The 17,309-nt window shown below is 39.9% G+C and overlaps 1 long non-coding RNA gene across 1 annotated transcript in view; it reads right to left on the bottom strand.

Moving 5' to 3' along the window:
• LOC145511091 (uncharacterized) overlaps positions 1-17,309 on the bottom strand; it is a 277,792-nt gene that overhangs the window by 9,506 nt on the left and 250,977 nt on the right. The window contains exon 4 of the long non-coding RNA XR_014057493.1: positions 2,279-2,320. This is a non-coding gene — a long non-coding RNA (uncharacterized LOC145511091). The remainder of the gene's footprint in view (positions 1-2,278; positions 2,321-17,309) is intronic.

Here is a 17,309-nt window from a genome sequence, read left to right as displayed (position 1 = left end):
GGCTGAGAAAAACTAAAAAGGGATCTCTTCCTAGAAGCTTGCAGATATAGAACGAAAAAGCATCTGTGCTTAAACCAAAATTTAAAACATTAAAAAGTAAGCCTTAGTGTGTATTGCCTGGGAAAGGAGGGAAAGGAGGTGGGACGGAATAAACTCTGTTCATTGCAGGTTTCCCCAGCACTGTCCTAGTCTAAAATCTTAAGGCTGTCAAAGATTTTCTGAATGAGACTCCGTTCCATCTGATTGCATGTGGTTCAGTGGGGTTTCTGAATCTGAATCGCTTGGTATTTTTGTGAGAGTGAGAGGGTGGGTTAGTGCTTATTAAAAATGCATATTTCTAGGCCCCACCTCCGAATCCAAATCCCTTAAGAGGCCCCAAAATTGGCATTTTTAGCAAGTTACTCAGTGATTCTTAAACCCTCTTAAGTTTGAGAATTCTTGTGTTAAACCACAAATTCCTTGAAGTTTAGATTATGTTCACATTTTTATATTAAGGCCCACTCAGAACCTTGAGCTCATAGCACAAAGGGATCCTTCACTCTGCCTCTGTGGGAAGCGCACTGGATTTTCCCCATTACGATCCATCTCCTTTCACCAGAATCATTCTATAAGGAAGTGAGAGAGGAAAGAGAGGGTTCCTAGACCATGTCAGGAGGAGCCTCCACATTTAACACAGTAGAGCAATAAAAATCTTTCAAATATCTTAAGGTGAAAAAAACAGTTCTTCACTTTCCAGAGTGTTGCCATGGTGAAAAAGAAGAGAAACAGCATCTCAACACCATGTTTCCTTGAGCGATCCACTGCACCTCTGTTTCCTCTGATGAAAAATGAGGACGTTGAGTAGATGGTTTCACACCGATCTGTCCTCAGAGGCTAGGCACTTTTGAAAATGTAAGGGATTTTCATTTCTAGTTCATGCTTCCCTTCCTCTACTGGTATTACTTAATGTACCAAACCTTATTAAATACCGAGCTCAATTTTCTTTTGGTTTACCAATACAAATTTTTCCTTACCCAGTTTTTAAAACATTAATAATAATAAGTTCCACACTCGACAATGCTCTTTTCCATCTGCATTTCACTTCTGCAGAGATTCTGATTTAACTTGTATAGAGTGAGCTTCCTGCCCTCCAAGGGTTACCCTCATCCACTAAAGTTACGTTTGATCAACTATGGGTCAAGTAGGGTGATGACATTTCAACAAAGCTTATTTTTAAAGATAATTATTTTAGTATGGAAATTGTTTGTATCTATTCTTCTGAACTGAAGACCTTAACAGATTTATGCTCCAGTGATCACCAAGAGTCTGTTTTTACAGATAGCCATCATACTCCCTGTAAACTTTAACAACTTACTCAAAATATGGTACTTAGGGCAAGGAAAACTTGGTTTCATTGGAGGTGAGATTTGAATGTTTCTGTTTAAAACCATTAACCTAATAGATTCTAATATTTTACCCATATGAATGTATATAAATATAGGTATAAATAGGGGCTTCCCAGGTGGCTCAGTGGTAAAGAATCTCTCTGCAATGCAGGAGACATAAGAGACACGAGTTTGATCCCTGGATTGGGAAGATCCCCTGGAGGAGGGCATGGCAACCCACTCTGGTATTCTTGCCTGGACAACCCCGTGGAGAGAGGAACCTGGCAGGTTACAGTTCATGGGGTCTCAAAGAGTCAGACATGACTGAGTGATTAAACAACAACAACGTTGTTTAGTTTCATGATACTAGGAAACTTACAATAGTTATTAAGAATTACTGCCCAGCAACCAAGTGAGTAAAATTTCATTCTTTCAGACCCATAGAAGTGAGGGCAAATCTCAACTGATACATGGGCTGAAACAGCTGTTTTCCAGTATAACTCTTCTTATGCTCACACATAATTTTTAGAAATTTAAGGACAAAAGAATACAGTTTAAATTCTAGGCTATTCAAAAATCAGGGATAAGAGTAGCAGATAACATTGCATACTTTAAATGTACTTTCAAAAGTAAATGGAAATTTTATAATTTTCTTTAAATATTTTTAACTTGAATCTTTCCTAATTTGGTTTAGATATATAAATTTCCTTTAAACATTTACAGAGAACATAGTCCTTGTGTGAAAAACAAGAAAATGAAGTTATAAGAAATGCACCAAGATTTCTTGCAAATTCTACAAGAAACTGGAGCCAATGGTTATTTCAAAAAAGTACTGGATAGCATGCTACACTGGAAGTTAAGCATTTACCCTTCTGAGATTATTTCACAGAATTTTAATAGTTATCATTATGTACCTTTTAATGAATCTTTCTCTTCTCTTGCCAGCAGAACATACCCTGTGAATGTTACAAGGAAAACACTTCAGTTTCAACAATACAATAGAGAATTTTTAAGTAATTTTTCAAAACAGCAATACCAGTAAAATTTTCTAACAATACCTTTTAAAAAATCTTTGCCATCTAACAATAGTCTGAAAATAATGGTGTCACTTTGTAATTCTGCAGTAGAAAAATATTGTTCATATTTCCTGTTTACATTTTTACTCATTCTTCTGTGAATTATGAGTCAAAGCCCAGTTTAAAAAGAAAAGATCTATAAAATCCAATGTAAAGGTCTAAAATATGATAGGTTTTGACTGATATATAAGAGTAATCATGGTAATTTTCCTGAGCTTTATTGCCAATTCTACATAGAACAAATAAACATTTATGAAAAATATAAGTCCAAGAAATCTGCAGTGGAATGGATACTATAATGTAAATCCTAAGGTCTGGTGGTGATATATTTTACTTGTGGATAAAATTATAGCTTATGCATTTGTGTAGGAGAAGACAATGGCACCCCACTCCAGTACTCTTGCCTGGAAAATCCCATGGATGGAGGAGCCTGGTAGGCTACAGTCCATGGGGTCGCTAAGAGTCGGACACAACTGAGCGACTTCACTTTCACTTTTCCCTTTCATGCACTGGAGAAGGAAATGGCAACCCACTCCAGTATTCTTGCCTGGAGAATCCTAGGGACGGCGGAGCCTGGTGGGCTGCCGTCTATGGGGTCGCACAGAGTCGGACACGACTGAAGCGACTTAGCAGCAGCAGCATTTGTGTAAAAAAAAAAAAAAAAAAGTAAAGTGCTTAGAATTTTTTCAAAGTGGAATGAGAGACTATTAGAGTGTATTAAACAGGGGGAATGACATGATTTAATTCATATATTTTAAAAATCTGGTTGCTATGTAAATTCAAAGAACATAAATATAGAAGTAAGAAAATCAATTAGAAAGCCATTGCAGCTGTCCAGATTTTTAAAAATATATTTTTATATATATTAATAATATATATTATATATACTTTGAATCTTGAATATATTTATATGCACACACATGTATATGAGTAATATTAATAATTGATAACTTTATTAACTATCAACAAATTAATACAGAGTAAAGGGAAAGAATACAGTTGGAAAAACAAGAGGGGACATTATTTTTTTTTTTTTAATATTTATTTATTTGGCTGTGCCGGGACTTAGTCTTGGCATGTGGGATCTAGTTTGCTGACCACAGATCGAGCCCAGGCCCCCTGTACTGGGAGCACTGAAGTCTTAGCCACTGGACCACCAGGGCAGTCCAAGAGGGCATGTTATCAAAAACATAATTATATACAGGGACTAATCAGATACTGTCCATCTAGTTCATTTCTTCTTGCACATTTATTAGGTACTCACTATGTGTCAGGCACTATACTAGGCTAACATGCTCAACAGTTTTTTCAATTCCCTGAAATAAAGTTGTGCTATTTCAGAGCTAAAGTGCAAACTGATTATAAAATTTGCTCTATATGCTCAGAAATAATTCCATGGCATCTATACCATGTGTTGCTCAAAGAGTGGCCAAATTCCTAATAGCCTGGGTTCTAGTCCTGAATGATGCAGAAAGCAAGGACTCTCTGGGTATGTTTTTCTCCTGTAAAATTAGAACTTAATAAGATAATCTTGAAAACGTCTTCTAAACATTTCTAGCTCTAAAAGAGTTTATGGTTTGATCAGCTTTGTCTAAGCACTCACTCGCAGCTCTGATCCAATAGACTATCTCCCAATGTCAAGCATTGTATGTGTGTGTGCTTAGGTGTGAATCCATGGACTGTAGCCCGCCAGGCTCCTCTGTCTTTGGGATTTCCCAGGCAAGAATACCAGAGTGGGTTGCCATTTCCTACTCCAGGGGATCTTCCTGACCCAGGGATCGAACCCATGTCTCCTGCATTGCAGGCAGATTCTTTACCATCTGAGCCACCAGGGAAGCCCAATGTCAGGCATTGCTCAACTTTAATTATGTATACATTCTAATAGTCCTGTATATATACTCTAACACAAGGTTAAGGATAATAAATGCCATCTACTGGAAACATTCATAACATAGTTTCTGTTGTGTTTTTCCACGATAACTCTGCACGGTGAAATGTGTTGTCATTTTCTCCTTAGGAGACCAGCCTCACAGAGATTACGTGGCCTGCCAAGTAAACAGCAGAGGCAGGACACACCCCAGATATTCCACTGAACAAAGTACAGCAGGCTACATTTTGCTGTTCAAACGAAATAGGATCATAGAGAAATAATCAATAACCTAGTCAAGTGCTTTGGAAGCATTTTTTTTTTTTAAACTAGAAAATCCAATATGTGTCAGACAGGGGTTAAAAAAAAAAAGATTTTAATTATGTGTTTGTAATCCTCTCCCCAACCCTACCCCATATTGGCCTTCTAAGAAGAAAGGATTATTACTTGCTTACTCAGCCATAGAAACTTAATTGTGTCTATTGGGGAGAGAATATAAAGGATAATTAGAAGACACCAAATGAGTGTCAATTGCTCTATATAAGAAAGGTAGCCTAAGGAAAAGGAATTTTCATAAAGTTATGAGACTGAGAATTTATGGAAGAAAAAGGATTTGAAATCAACACATTACTATGATGGGATTTTGAGGAGAGAAATGAGTTAAGAAGAATTTAAATAAGTTTTTGCCAAAACTGGCCACAAAGCAGCCGTATTTTATTTGGCAAAACAGATAAAAGATGAGCTTCTCTGCAGAGATGTCCAAAGGCACAGCCTGCCCAAATACACTCAAAACAAACTGCTTCGTGGGAAGCTATTTTTCTTTGTATCTGCGCTGACAGTTAAATCCTCTGAAAGTGAAGCAATTGAATTGGGTTTAGTTCTAAGCACAGGCGGGTGTTTCCCTGGTTAGTAGGCTGCCTTCTCCCTGGATATCTCCCCAATACTTTCTATTAGTTAAGACATCAGCAGGGAAAATAATCCTTTATTTCATAATAAAGGCAAAGAATGAATTTGATCTTTCACAAACAGTAGATTCTTCTATAAAGAATACATGCTGTATGCTGCTAAGTCGCTTCAGTCGTGTCCGACTCTGTGCGACCCCATAGACGGCAGCCCACCAGGCTCCGCCGTCCCTGGGATTCTCCAGGCAAGAATACTGGAGTGGGTTGCCATTTCCTTCTCCAGTGCATGAAAGGGTAAAGTGAAAGTGAAGTCGCTCAGTCGTGTCCGACTCTTAGCGACCCCATGGACTGTAGCCTACTAGGCTCCTCCGTCCATGGGATTTTCCAGGCAAGAGTACTGGAGTGGGGTGCCATTGCCTTCTCCGACATGCTGTATACTAAAACAAAATTTTATATATAGTATATATGATAATGTAATGAAGGCAAAGCACCTTTCTACTCTACCCCACTTAATACAGCAGAGCTAGAAATTTGGTGATACTGAATTAGGCCAAAAGGATTAGGTATTTCTATTAGGCTAGGAATAAATTGGAATATCAGTTCAGTTCAATTCAGTCGCTCAGTCATGTCCAACTCTGCGGCCCCATGGACTGCAGCACACCAGGCCTCCCTGTCCATCACCAACTCCCGGAGTTTACCCAAACCCATGTCCATTGACTCGCTGATGCCATCCAACCATCTCATCCTCTGTCATCCCCTTCTCCTCCCACCTTCAATCTTTCCCAGCATCAGGGTCCTTTCAAATGAGTCAGCTCTTCATATCAGGTGGCCAAAGTATTTAGAGCTTCAGCTTCAACATCAGTCCTTCCAATGAACACCCAGAACTGATCTCCTTTAGGATGGACTGGTTGGATCTCCTTGCAGTCCAAGGGACTCGCAAGAGTCTTCTCCAACAACACAGTTCAAAAGCATCAATTCTTCGGCGCTCAGCTTTCTTTATAGTCCAACTCTCACATCCATACACGACTACTGGAAAAACCATAGCCTTGACTAGTTGGAGCTTTGTTGGCAAAATAACTGGAATATAAAAATGATCAAATATGACTTTATAACTTGCATCCTAAATGTCTACACATATGAAAAGAATTTATGTTTAAGTGTTCATGTGGTATATAATAATGCACTAAATAGTTGGGATGGAAATAAACAGGAAAGGAGAATATAATTATGAAAACAAAAGGATTCAGAGAAAAACACTGTGGAATGCCAGAAAATGACATTATGCTATCAAGTTCGCAAATGAATTGAGTTAGTTGGTAATTTTACTAAAACCTAAATTCTGAGTGGAAAATAATTTCAAATTTGATACTTTCAAAGGCCAGTGAAAGCTGAAGACCCTCATCTCCCCAAAATGAGGAGGAAAAGAAGAAAAGCCTATAAAAAATGGAAACTCTTAAATCCCACAGTATGTAAGTCCAATTTATTGGTTTTATAAGTACATAAAAAGTGAACTACCTGGTTTATGTATTTTTATATTTATCACAGGAATAGCTGTAAAAATAGGAAGATAAATGCACATATATATTATAAAATGATTTAGAAACTTGGTAAATTGTTACTATGTATACATTTCTGCATTATCAATTATATGAATTACAAGTGATTACAATTCAAATAAACATATTTACATATTCAAACAAAGGCTATTAAAGCCCCTATTCTTAGTCTCTGTTATCAATGCATTCTTTTGTAACTGTCTCAAATCTATCTCCTACTTGCAGAAATTGAAGTATAGCCCATTGAAAGCGGCTATAAGCTGTAAAATTATAAAACTGAAAATGGCTATATACTGTTCTCAGCATGAGGGTGTTGTTTTTAGATTAAATTGTAATCTACATTTCTGGAAGGCAGGCTATCAGTCTACAAACTGCTGAGAGTGGGCGTCAGAGAGCCGTGTCTCCATGTCTTTTCCCTCACAACTTCCATGTGACAACTCTCAGGCTATAATCAGGCCCGCTGGAAACTCTGAGTATTTGCTACAAGAAAAGCCATTCCCTCAGACTGGAAGAGAGACAAATAGACAAATGGAATGGTTTGACTCTCCAAGGACCTTCAGTATACTTGAGAATTTATATGTCAAATCAGAAGTCTGTACACTTCTCCTGAAATTGGGAAGTAATAACTCCTAAATATATGAGTCTTTATTTGATTATGAAACAGCAATTATTTTTCTGCATCCCAAACTTCTATGCCCCCTCAAAATTTTGGTAGGATATTTTTCTTTATCTGATTGAAGAGAATTTATGTATTTATTCTTTATATATAAGTATTTATGTAATTTTATTAAAATATAAAAGTATATTTAAATACTATTTAAAACAATTATAAATACTACTTTTCCCATTTTTATCTTAATTAGCTTAATAAAGATATCCTTGTGGACACCTGGTTCATAGATTTCCATGACATCATTATTTATCTGTTGCTCATTCTTTTCCCTTTGAAATATTCTCTTTCAGACATTTAAAACATAAGTTGAAATCTTTGTATTTGTCTGCTGTTTGTTACATAAGATCCAATACTTCATGCTCATGTTTGCAAATCTGTCAAGTAAAATATTCTAATATTATAAAGCAGAGGAGTAAAGGTTACAAGGTGTCAGTTTTGGGGCCAAATACCTGACCTTGGCAACTGGCTCTTTATCAAGAAGTCTCTTAAAATTCATTTGCATAAATTTGCTCTGAAATTTTAATTTTACCCATCTTGGAAGTCTCTGCTTCAGAGTAAAACTTAACTTAGATTCCTACTTCCTGAAACTACCAAGTGATATTCTGCATTCTAAGATAATTGATTTAAAATGAGATATTTATTAGAAATGAATGTTTGTGGGAAATACCTTGACATACTAGGAGTGAATGGAAAATGCTACTCAAAATACTTACAAAGGATATGCATTGAATTTCATCCTAGAATTTGGAACAGCTGCTTTCTAAATGGACACAGAAAGCTTTTCTTTTTTTGCTTCTTCTTTAGGTGAACCTCAGGCTGCTGATCAAGCATGCCAAAAAAATATAAAAGATCTTGAAAAGGAAATCAAAGGAGGCACCTCAGGAGCTTTACTTCATCAGACTGGGGCATTAGGAAAATCTCAGGAAAGTGAAGATGAGCATACATCTGCTTCTACGAGTAGAAAGCAGAAGTCTCCTTTTCTCCCTGAAGATAAGAAACAACCTCCATCTGAAAGCAAAATAATTAAGGAAAAGGAAAAGCCTCTTTCATCCCTTTCTGATCGATCAGACAAAGTCTTACCAGCGGTCATGTTCAATGACTGTGAAGAATCATTATCAGAAAAAATTGCACTACGGGATTTCCCAAACACATCAGAGGCCCTTCAACCATCAAAAGGCAAAACTATGACAGACATAAAGTGTGGGGCTGTCCACGTACAAATAGCAGTTAAGAACAGCTGTTTCTGTCAAACAGAAATATGGCTCCCATTGAAAAAGATGTGTTCAAAATGGCACTCGTGTTACTCTGTCAGATACTTGCAGAGATGTTACACTTCTAGAAGCTGCTCTTCTCAGTGCAAGAATCTATCGGTCAAAGAAGGACAACCCGAGGCATCATCTAAATCTGAAGGGAAAATTGCCAGAACTGAAAGCCCCTCACTGAAAGTAAGCATTGTAGGAAAAGGAATTAACGTTAAATACGTGAGTAAGAGACAGAATATATTAATAAATATAACTTGTCCACCAAAAAGTGGGAAAATAGCGAAATACAGAAACACTGCCTCCAGTCACTCAGCTAAAGAAGGGCCCAAGTCTTCTGCACAGTCCGATACTGGGTGCCCTCAGAAGCGGCAGCTGGAAAACAAGCATCACAGTCCAGGTTGTTGGCACGTCTCTCCTCCCACTGTGTCTGCTCTCCAGAAGGAGGAGAATTTTGATTCAGTTGTGGCTCCTCTGTGCTCACGCCCTGAGAGTGAGAAGAGTAAGCCTGACACAGTGCCCTCAGGCCCAGATGACTGTGGGGGAGAACCTGCCATCTCTCAGCAAAACCACTGTGCAATTAGTAAGAATGCCCCCCAAAAGAAACATTTCTCTGAGGCTGAGACTCTTCTCAACAACATTCTTCCTACTTCACGCAATACCTTCAAGACCACGGGCTTAAGCGATACCAACTTAAGTAAAATGCCTTTTGAGGATCCTACAGATGTGGACAGAGACAGAAAAATCATCTCGGATAAACCAGAAAAGATCACATCGGACTCAGACACACAGCACAGCCCAGAAGGAATAAATTATTTGCCGAGTACCATTACTGACATCTTTCCAGTTCAAGATGGCGAAGGCTCCGACTTTGGTTCGTTTTCTCTGAGCGTGCAGTTTGTGGGAGAAAAGGCATCCAACATTTACTGCAAAGGCAGCAAAATTCCACCTGCAGATTGCTATGAGAACTCAGATTCTTCATCTTTCCCTTCTATTCAAAATGTTCTGAAGTCTTCCACTTCTTTCAGCCCATCACCCTGGGCCGCCGGACACTCAGAACCTAAAGAAACCCCTGGGGATCCCTCTTCCTTTAATCACTGTGCTGAAGTTTTGAAAGACTATGGGGAAGGGCTTATTGATGCGACTGACAGAGACTTTGAAAACAGCACTTTACATAGTGACCCTCATACAAAAGCACAGCAACTACTGGAAGTGAAGGGGACACAGCACCCACCTCTCAGCCTCGCATCCCCCGGCAACCTCTCTGCTGGCAAGCCACTCGACAGCAGTAGCTGCAGCACCACAGGCTGGGGTCAGACAGGGTCTCGGGCAAGCCACCCAGACACAGCAGTCCCCAGCAAAACAAAAGCACCAGTGGCGACATTAATAGCTGATGAGTTAGACCAAAGATTAATTATTCAGGGTGATAAAGAAGACACAGTTTACTCTAATTATCCCACGGGAATGAAAAATCCTAAAGAGCCTCTCGGCTCTCTGGGAAACGCTGAAAAAGACAGATTCCACATAATTATGCCTGCAGTAAAGAACGCATGCTACAGAGATTTTGAAGACCTAGCAAACGAGAATCATGATGAAGTCTGTTTTCAGACGAATTTTCCAGACAGTGCTGAGATCGGCTGTGCAATGTGTGCTACAGATAACCTGTTCCTTATTGAGAAAACCCTGACTGATGATGCAGACCAATATGGGAACCGAGATGAACAAAGCTTTGGACAAACCAGTTTGAAAGAGGAGCCAGCAGAGGGCCACAGGACTACACTAACACAGCCAGACCCCGGAGGAAATAAAAATGATGCAAAAGAGGCTTACGACCACCAAATAGACATCCTGCTCTCCCCTCAGAAGCAGAAAGCTCTGAAAGGTACAGTGGGCCATACAGAATCTTTAACTTTCATTGTTTTTACTTGTTTGACCTCTGGGAAGTCTTTTTTTTATTGCTTAGGATTTTTTCTTCATGGCTGAGATATATTGAGTATTTTAAAGTTAGATGAATATGGGCAAGCATATATCAGCCTGTTTTTTTTCCATCATCACCTACCCCACCAATAAATAGTGCATAGCAATATTACCAAGACTGCAGTTTAATATAAAGTTTAAAAAAATCAATTTCTCTTTAAAAGGCTGATGTATTTATTGCCAAATCAATTTTGTGGGAAACGTTAGCCTTTTGCCACTCTTAAATAATCTGCCATTTCTTCCTTCTTGCAAGCTAAGCATGTTCAGTAGAATTGGAAGAAAATGTTTGTGATAAAATGTGTTTTTAAACCTTGCCGTGTCACTGCAGAAGCACGGCATACATGTTTCAGGAAGCCATGTGGAATAGTAATTAAAGCAAAGAACAAAAACCAGAAACAGTCATGGCTAATCCTCCTTGAGCCATCCTAGGGACCTCTGACTCCAAGCAGACCTCTGACCTCCCTTGTGGATTGGTTGCCATTTTCAAACCACTGATAGAACCCAGAAGCTCTCACGGAGAGGGCTAAGATAGAAGCTCTCTCCTAAGTACATAATACTGCCTGTCTGCTTTTAATCTTGGATCCTCATCGTATCATTGGAGCATTTCATAGAAGGCCCTTCTTGTTTTTCTTCAATACGCCCAAATATTTTATACTTAAGGTTAGCATTATTCTACATTGTTATTAAATGCATCTTGAAAAAGTAAGGATCGAACCCAGGTCTCCCGCATTGCAGGAGAATTCTTTACCAGCTGAGCCACAAGGGAAGCCCACGAAAAAGTAAAAACCTCCTTCAAAACTGCCAGTCACATTCCTAATGCAGCCACAGATGATATTTGGAAGGATGAAACTTAGTCAAGAAGCTGCCTTTTCTTCGTTGCTATTCTAGCCCTAAGTTTTTAATAGAATAAAATTTAGAAGTAGACATAAAACACAAAGGCACAGAAGTGTCAGCATGAAATGTGAAATTTACTTCATAGAGAATTAAATGCCCTAAAACAACACATAGAGTCATCTGCTTAATATGAACCCACTAAGGTAGAGATCCATCAGTCACAGCGACGGCTGCCCAGTTGCCAGCCCACTCCAGACACCAGAATCAATGGCATTAACCCTCGCATTTGTTTCAGTCCATAATTATTTCAGTCTGCAGTAATAGCAGTGGCATCTCCCAGAGCACATGTGTGCTCACCTGGATGAAAACTCCTCCCAGGCTGACTCCTTCTCCATGGACACGCTCGTCCCTGCACTGCCGTTCCCAAAGCAGCCTGTTTCCTTAAGAAAATCAGTAACTCAAGTCAGAATCCTCCCAGAGCTGATCCTGTGCTTCCACGGGCTTTGAAATCGCTCCATTTGGTGCCGTCCCAGTTACCAGTTCCTGGTACAATGAGACCACAGTATCCTGGTGCCACAGGTCCCAGTTCCTGTGCTTCATTAAAAGGCTATTCCTACAACTCTCTTCTTCCTGCCTTTACTTCTCTCCCCCAGATCACTCTGTTCCAGCCACACTGACTTTCTTGAGCTGCTGGAATCTGCCAGGAAAGAGCCCCACATCAGTCCTTCACTTGGGCAAGCTCCAGCCCACATCAGTTCTCCTCAGTCCGACCCCCCTACCTGGACTACCCTTCCTCCAAATGTGCACATGGTTCACACTCATTCTTCAAATCTTTGCTCACCTAGTACCTGCTCTGTGAGGCCCCCTCAGGCCACTCAATTCAAGATTGCAAGCTGAGCTCTGTCCACTCCAGCCTGGGCATACTGTATTCCTTTCCTCTTACTTTCACACACAGCAGCTTCCCCTGTGAATGTGTTGTGCATTCAATTAGTTTATTTCTTCTGATTTCTCTCACTAGAATGCAGTCGTGAGGGCTTGGATTTTTTTTTTTTTTTTTCTATTTTGATCTTTGCTGTATCCAGAGCACCTGAACAGTGCCTGCCTGAAGAGTAGGTATTCAGTGAATGTTTGTTGAGTGAAAGAATGAATTCAGGAAAGTTACTCTTTGTGGAAAACTCTGTTCACATACAAAAAAAAAAACAAAAACAGGAAAACAGTTCATAAGTGAAGATGTTTATATTAGCTGTTTGAATCTATAACTCTTTGGATGGATTTGATTCTCCTAGAGCTATGAGTTTTTTATACTTAATTCAATAACGTTGTTATTATACTATTGCTATTTTAGGCCAGGATTTTGTCATTTTTTCAGAATACAGATTGCCTTGAAGAGTGGAGACATTTTTGTACTATTTCTCCAGAAAGGTTTACTTTTAATATAGGCACAAATGTACGCCTTTATTTGGAGAGGGGTCCTCCAGCTTCTCAACATCTATCCATGCAGCTCAGATTAAGAGAACTGACATGGGTGCTGACTATATTTATGGAGCTCCTTCCACCAGGTGCGTGCTTCAGGATTAACGAGATTAGAGGTCCCAACCTAGAGGGGCCGGGCAGGTAGTATAAATGAGTAAAGCAGGCCATGTGTCAGAAATAATGGAGTGCGGGTGGACCAGAGGGAGCGCTGTCCTGAAGGAATGAGAATTCAGGCCCTTAGTGGCCAGGCCTTGTAGTTTTTCAAGAGATCTGGGATTTGTTAATCTCTATGAATCTCTAGATAATATGACATTTAAGGCACAGTGGAGGCTGAGCAATCTGACACCTCTGAACTAGACTAAGCCAGGGCAGCAGGGATGGGCACACTACTCGAGTTACATAGCCAGTGCTGTAAGGGAAAGCACACCAGTCTGAGCCTCCTAAGACTACAATTCTGGGTTCCAGTCTGCACATTCTTAGGTAAAGAGGTTTTTCGGGGCCTCCTTTCTTCAGCTACAAATTTCCTGACATATATCTTTAAGACCTCTGCCAAAGAACCAGGAATTCTGTATTGTAAAACATTTTAATGAGGGAACCAAATCTAGGCGACTCTGAGAGAATGACAGGTAATGAGAAGGATTAAATGATATTTTGCCTGGCGTAGAAATATTTGTAATTAAACAGTCCTTTCTATGTAATAAGATACCAAACTTATAGGTAACACGTGAGATAGTTTATTTCCCTGTGCCGCTAAGGAAGGAGTGATTCTGAAAGCCTGCACCGAGGCAAAAGGTGTTGAGGATTGTAGCCGTGACCAAGTCTGTGGTCCTAAGATCTACACCAAGTACTAGGGAGCAGAAGATACATAAAACAGTCATTCCTCTTCTGGTAACAGAACCGTAGCTCTTGGGCTCCTTTCCAAAACTGACTTCTGACGAAATTGGGGAATGTCCACGCTCACAGCCACTTCGGTGTCTCCCGGTGTGTGAGCAGGGCCAGGGGCCAGCCGCAACACCCAGCTTTCTCCCAACAGGGCTCCACCCAGAGCTGCATTTCCCTCTCCTCGGCCTGGACTCATTCCCAGGCCCCCTCTGGCTTTCGTGGTGCTAGCTTTCTACTTTCATAGTCACGTTTCATAAAACACCAGCGCGCTTGTTGATGGACTAACCTGTTGTCCCTGACAAAGGGATGGTATGTGTTTTGAGTCCTTCAAGATCCTTCAGGGTCTCATCCCCGTCTGATTCCCAGAAAGGCTCAATAAACCATTGATTAGGTAGTCATGAAATGAAGGAGAGGCTTATATGTGAGCAGAGCTTACCGAGACGTGGGTTAAATTCACCAGGTGAAAACCCCCTATCAGCTTGAAGTGTTCAAGGATTACGCAGATTCTGGTAGTAAGCAGGTCGTAAATTTGAAACTGGGAAGTGTTCAAGCTCACACTGGATGATTCCTTGGTAGATATCTTGTAGAACTGTTTTAAGCGTAGAGTGGGTGGTTGGGCAAAATTACCTTCTATGTGTTTGCAAACCTGAGGTTCCACAAACACGGAGCAGAAACAGTGGGAGAGATACTTTACTCTCAGCAAGCATCACTGCTGCTGCTGCTGCTGCTGCTAAGTCGCTTCAGTCGTGTCCGACTCTGTGCGACCCCACAGACGGCAGCCCACCAGGCTCCGCCGTCCCTGAGATTCTCCAGGCAAGAATACTGGAGTGGATTGCCATTTCCTTCTCCAGTGCATGAAAGGGAAAAGTGAAAATGAAGTCGCTCAGTCGTGTCTGACTCTTAGCGACCCCATGGACTGTAGCCTACCAGGCTCCTCCGTCCATGGGATTTTCCAGGCAAGAGTACTGGAGTGGGGTGCCATTGCCTTCTCCGCAGCAAGCATCACGGTGGCTCTCAAATCACACTGCGGAACGCACTGCGGGGCACGGACGTCTCCTCGTTTGAATATTTAAGACTCTAGAGGAAAGCTTGTTTCTCCATGTCACAGTCATATTCCCCTTACACATCCTTTCCTAGATTTGTAGGACTTCTTTTTTTTCCCCAGCAATTTCAGAAAATAATTGCTTTAAATGTACCACATTTGACATGAGAAAAGTCTCCTTTTCATGGATGCCTTCAGAGTCAGCCTGGCCTCCCAATCTCAACAAGTTGTGGAAGTGGAGGGAACGTTGAAGGAAAGGGAAAGAGGCCAGCTCTGCAGCATTTTTAAGTTTCACCACTCTGTGCAACTCCAGAGGGCAAAAGACTCACCTTGTTCATAGCTGTAGTCCTAGTAACTAGCATGGTAGAAATTAGTTTAGAAAGGAACAGTAAATACTATAGAGTGAATGCCATTTTTCGGTCAACTTCTGAAGCCCTAGGGAAGACGTAGGACTCAACAGGAAAATCATGGAAAATAAGAGGAATTGAATAATGACTCTTCTCTCTTCCCATGTCTTTGTTCCTGCCAAGTGAAGTGAAAATTGTTACGTAAATGGATGAGTAGTAACTATATATAAACATAAAGAAGATAATGTATTCATGGATATACCACATTTATTATTTAAATAGTTCTGAGAACAAACTTTGAGGCTGATAAATTATATTTTAAATTAAAAAAGATTAAATTCTGAAAACTCATTTGCTGCTGGGAATAAAGTTTAAAATTTGGTTTGTTTTTGCATAGTATCAAAAAGTGAAAGAAAAGTCCTAACCAATTCTAGCCTTTCAAAGCACTTTCAATGTATTATGTATTCTGCTATATGAGTTTTGTTTTTCACTTTGACAATTATTTTCTTAAAGTTTGTTTGTATTGCAATTAATTTAACTGTAATTTTCTACTTCTAATTAACATACAGTCTCATAGCTTGTGCTGACAGAAAGCAGCCGTTTGGAAGTAAATAAAGTATTTCAAGTTGTTATTTATTCAAATATAAAAATATGAAAGCCTTCATGTAATTTGGCTTTTATCCTTCTTCTCATTTTGAACCAACACAGACAAGAAAAGTATGAAATCTGTGTCCTTCTGAACTGAATTGAACTGAGTTCAATAGTAAACTTGTTTTCGAAGACTATACCTGAATTAATTCAGATAATGATAATAATATCTTGTATAGTAATTTCAATAGACATAATTAACAATTTATTTACATTGTGCTCCTCCAAAACAGCTAATAAACTAACACAAACTAATACAAGGTATCAGGCATCCTGCTGGTACCCAAGGAATATCTATTGAGTTGAATCCTACTGGGGAAATGCATGGCGATTCCCCCCTTTTCCTACATAAATCTCTTTCCAGTCTATACAGCTCTTCTTTCTCCCCCTTAGTCCCCTATTTCTTCCTCCTCCTCCTCTCTCCCTCTTTTTAGTAAAATACAAGTTGAGAAAGTGCACCAGGAAGGAACTGAATGAAATCACTCTAGTTCTAGTCTCCAGTGGTTCTGTTTCAAAGACTGGAGCATTTGAAATTCTATTTTGAAGCGCTGTCTCACTTTCAAACTTAATGTGGTTTAATCTAGATGGGAATTTGGAAATCAGCAGCCTTCGAAAGTTATCCCAGGAACTGGCTCCAAAAGGTAAGAGGGCCAGCGATGGTTCCCAGGAGGAAGCAGTACGGCAGTGGGCCAGAAGGAGGCAGCAGTCCCGGGACGGCAAAAGGCCCAGCTCTGCAGGAGGCAGTTCGTTTGCCAGTAACATCACCGAAGGATCCGGTGAGTAGACAAATGCCCTCTCTCCAGAACCAGAGCGAAGGCCACAGCTTGCTGAAGCTTCACCCTGTCCTCTCCTTCTCATTTTCAGAATATAAAGCCTGTTTTTTGACCATGGCAATGTGGTCACTATATGCTTTTATGGAAAAGATACTTTTAGAATAATCAGCTCTTTATGACCCTCTAAGGAATCCCAACTTGGTAAATTACCTCCTTGAAGACACAACTGCCTACTAAGACAACTGTTCTCTTCAGAAACTGAAATAACTCACTATAGGGTTCTTTACTATAGTTTTGCAGTGGATCCTATTTCCAAGAATTTGAGTTGGCTTACAAAAATATCTATAGTGCAAAAAGGTAAGAGTAATCTGTTTTATTATAAGAAACCATGTTCTTGTTTTAAAATTTCTGAAATGAGGAAGTAGATGTGGACTTTAGTGAGAGTGTGCTATTTCTCTTGCTATTGAAAAGATGCTATTAAATCAGTATCATACTTCTGTCAAGGAGAAGAAGGCCTTTCTCAGCCTGTCTGTGTTCTTTTGGCAGGCTTAAGAAATAAATTGACATGAGACAAGTTAACAGGAGAAAATCAAGCTTAACTTCATAGGAGTGGGAACCCCACATCCATGAGAGGGT

The sequence above is a fragment of the Giraffa tippelskirchi genome, chromosome 6 (genome assembly GCF_054371585.1).
Source record: "Giraffa tippelskirchi isolate mGirTip1 chromosome 6, T2T-mGirTip1v1.2.pri, whole genome shotgun sequence".
Taxonomy (NCBI): Eukaryota; Metazoa; Chordata; class Mammalia; order Artiodactyla; family Giraffidae; genus Giraffa; species Giraffa tippelskirchi.
The sequence above is the reverse complement of the archived record's forward strand: the minus strand, read 5'-3'. Positions and strand labels throughout refer to the sequence as shown.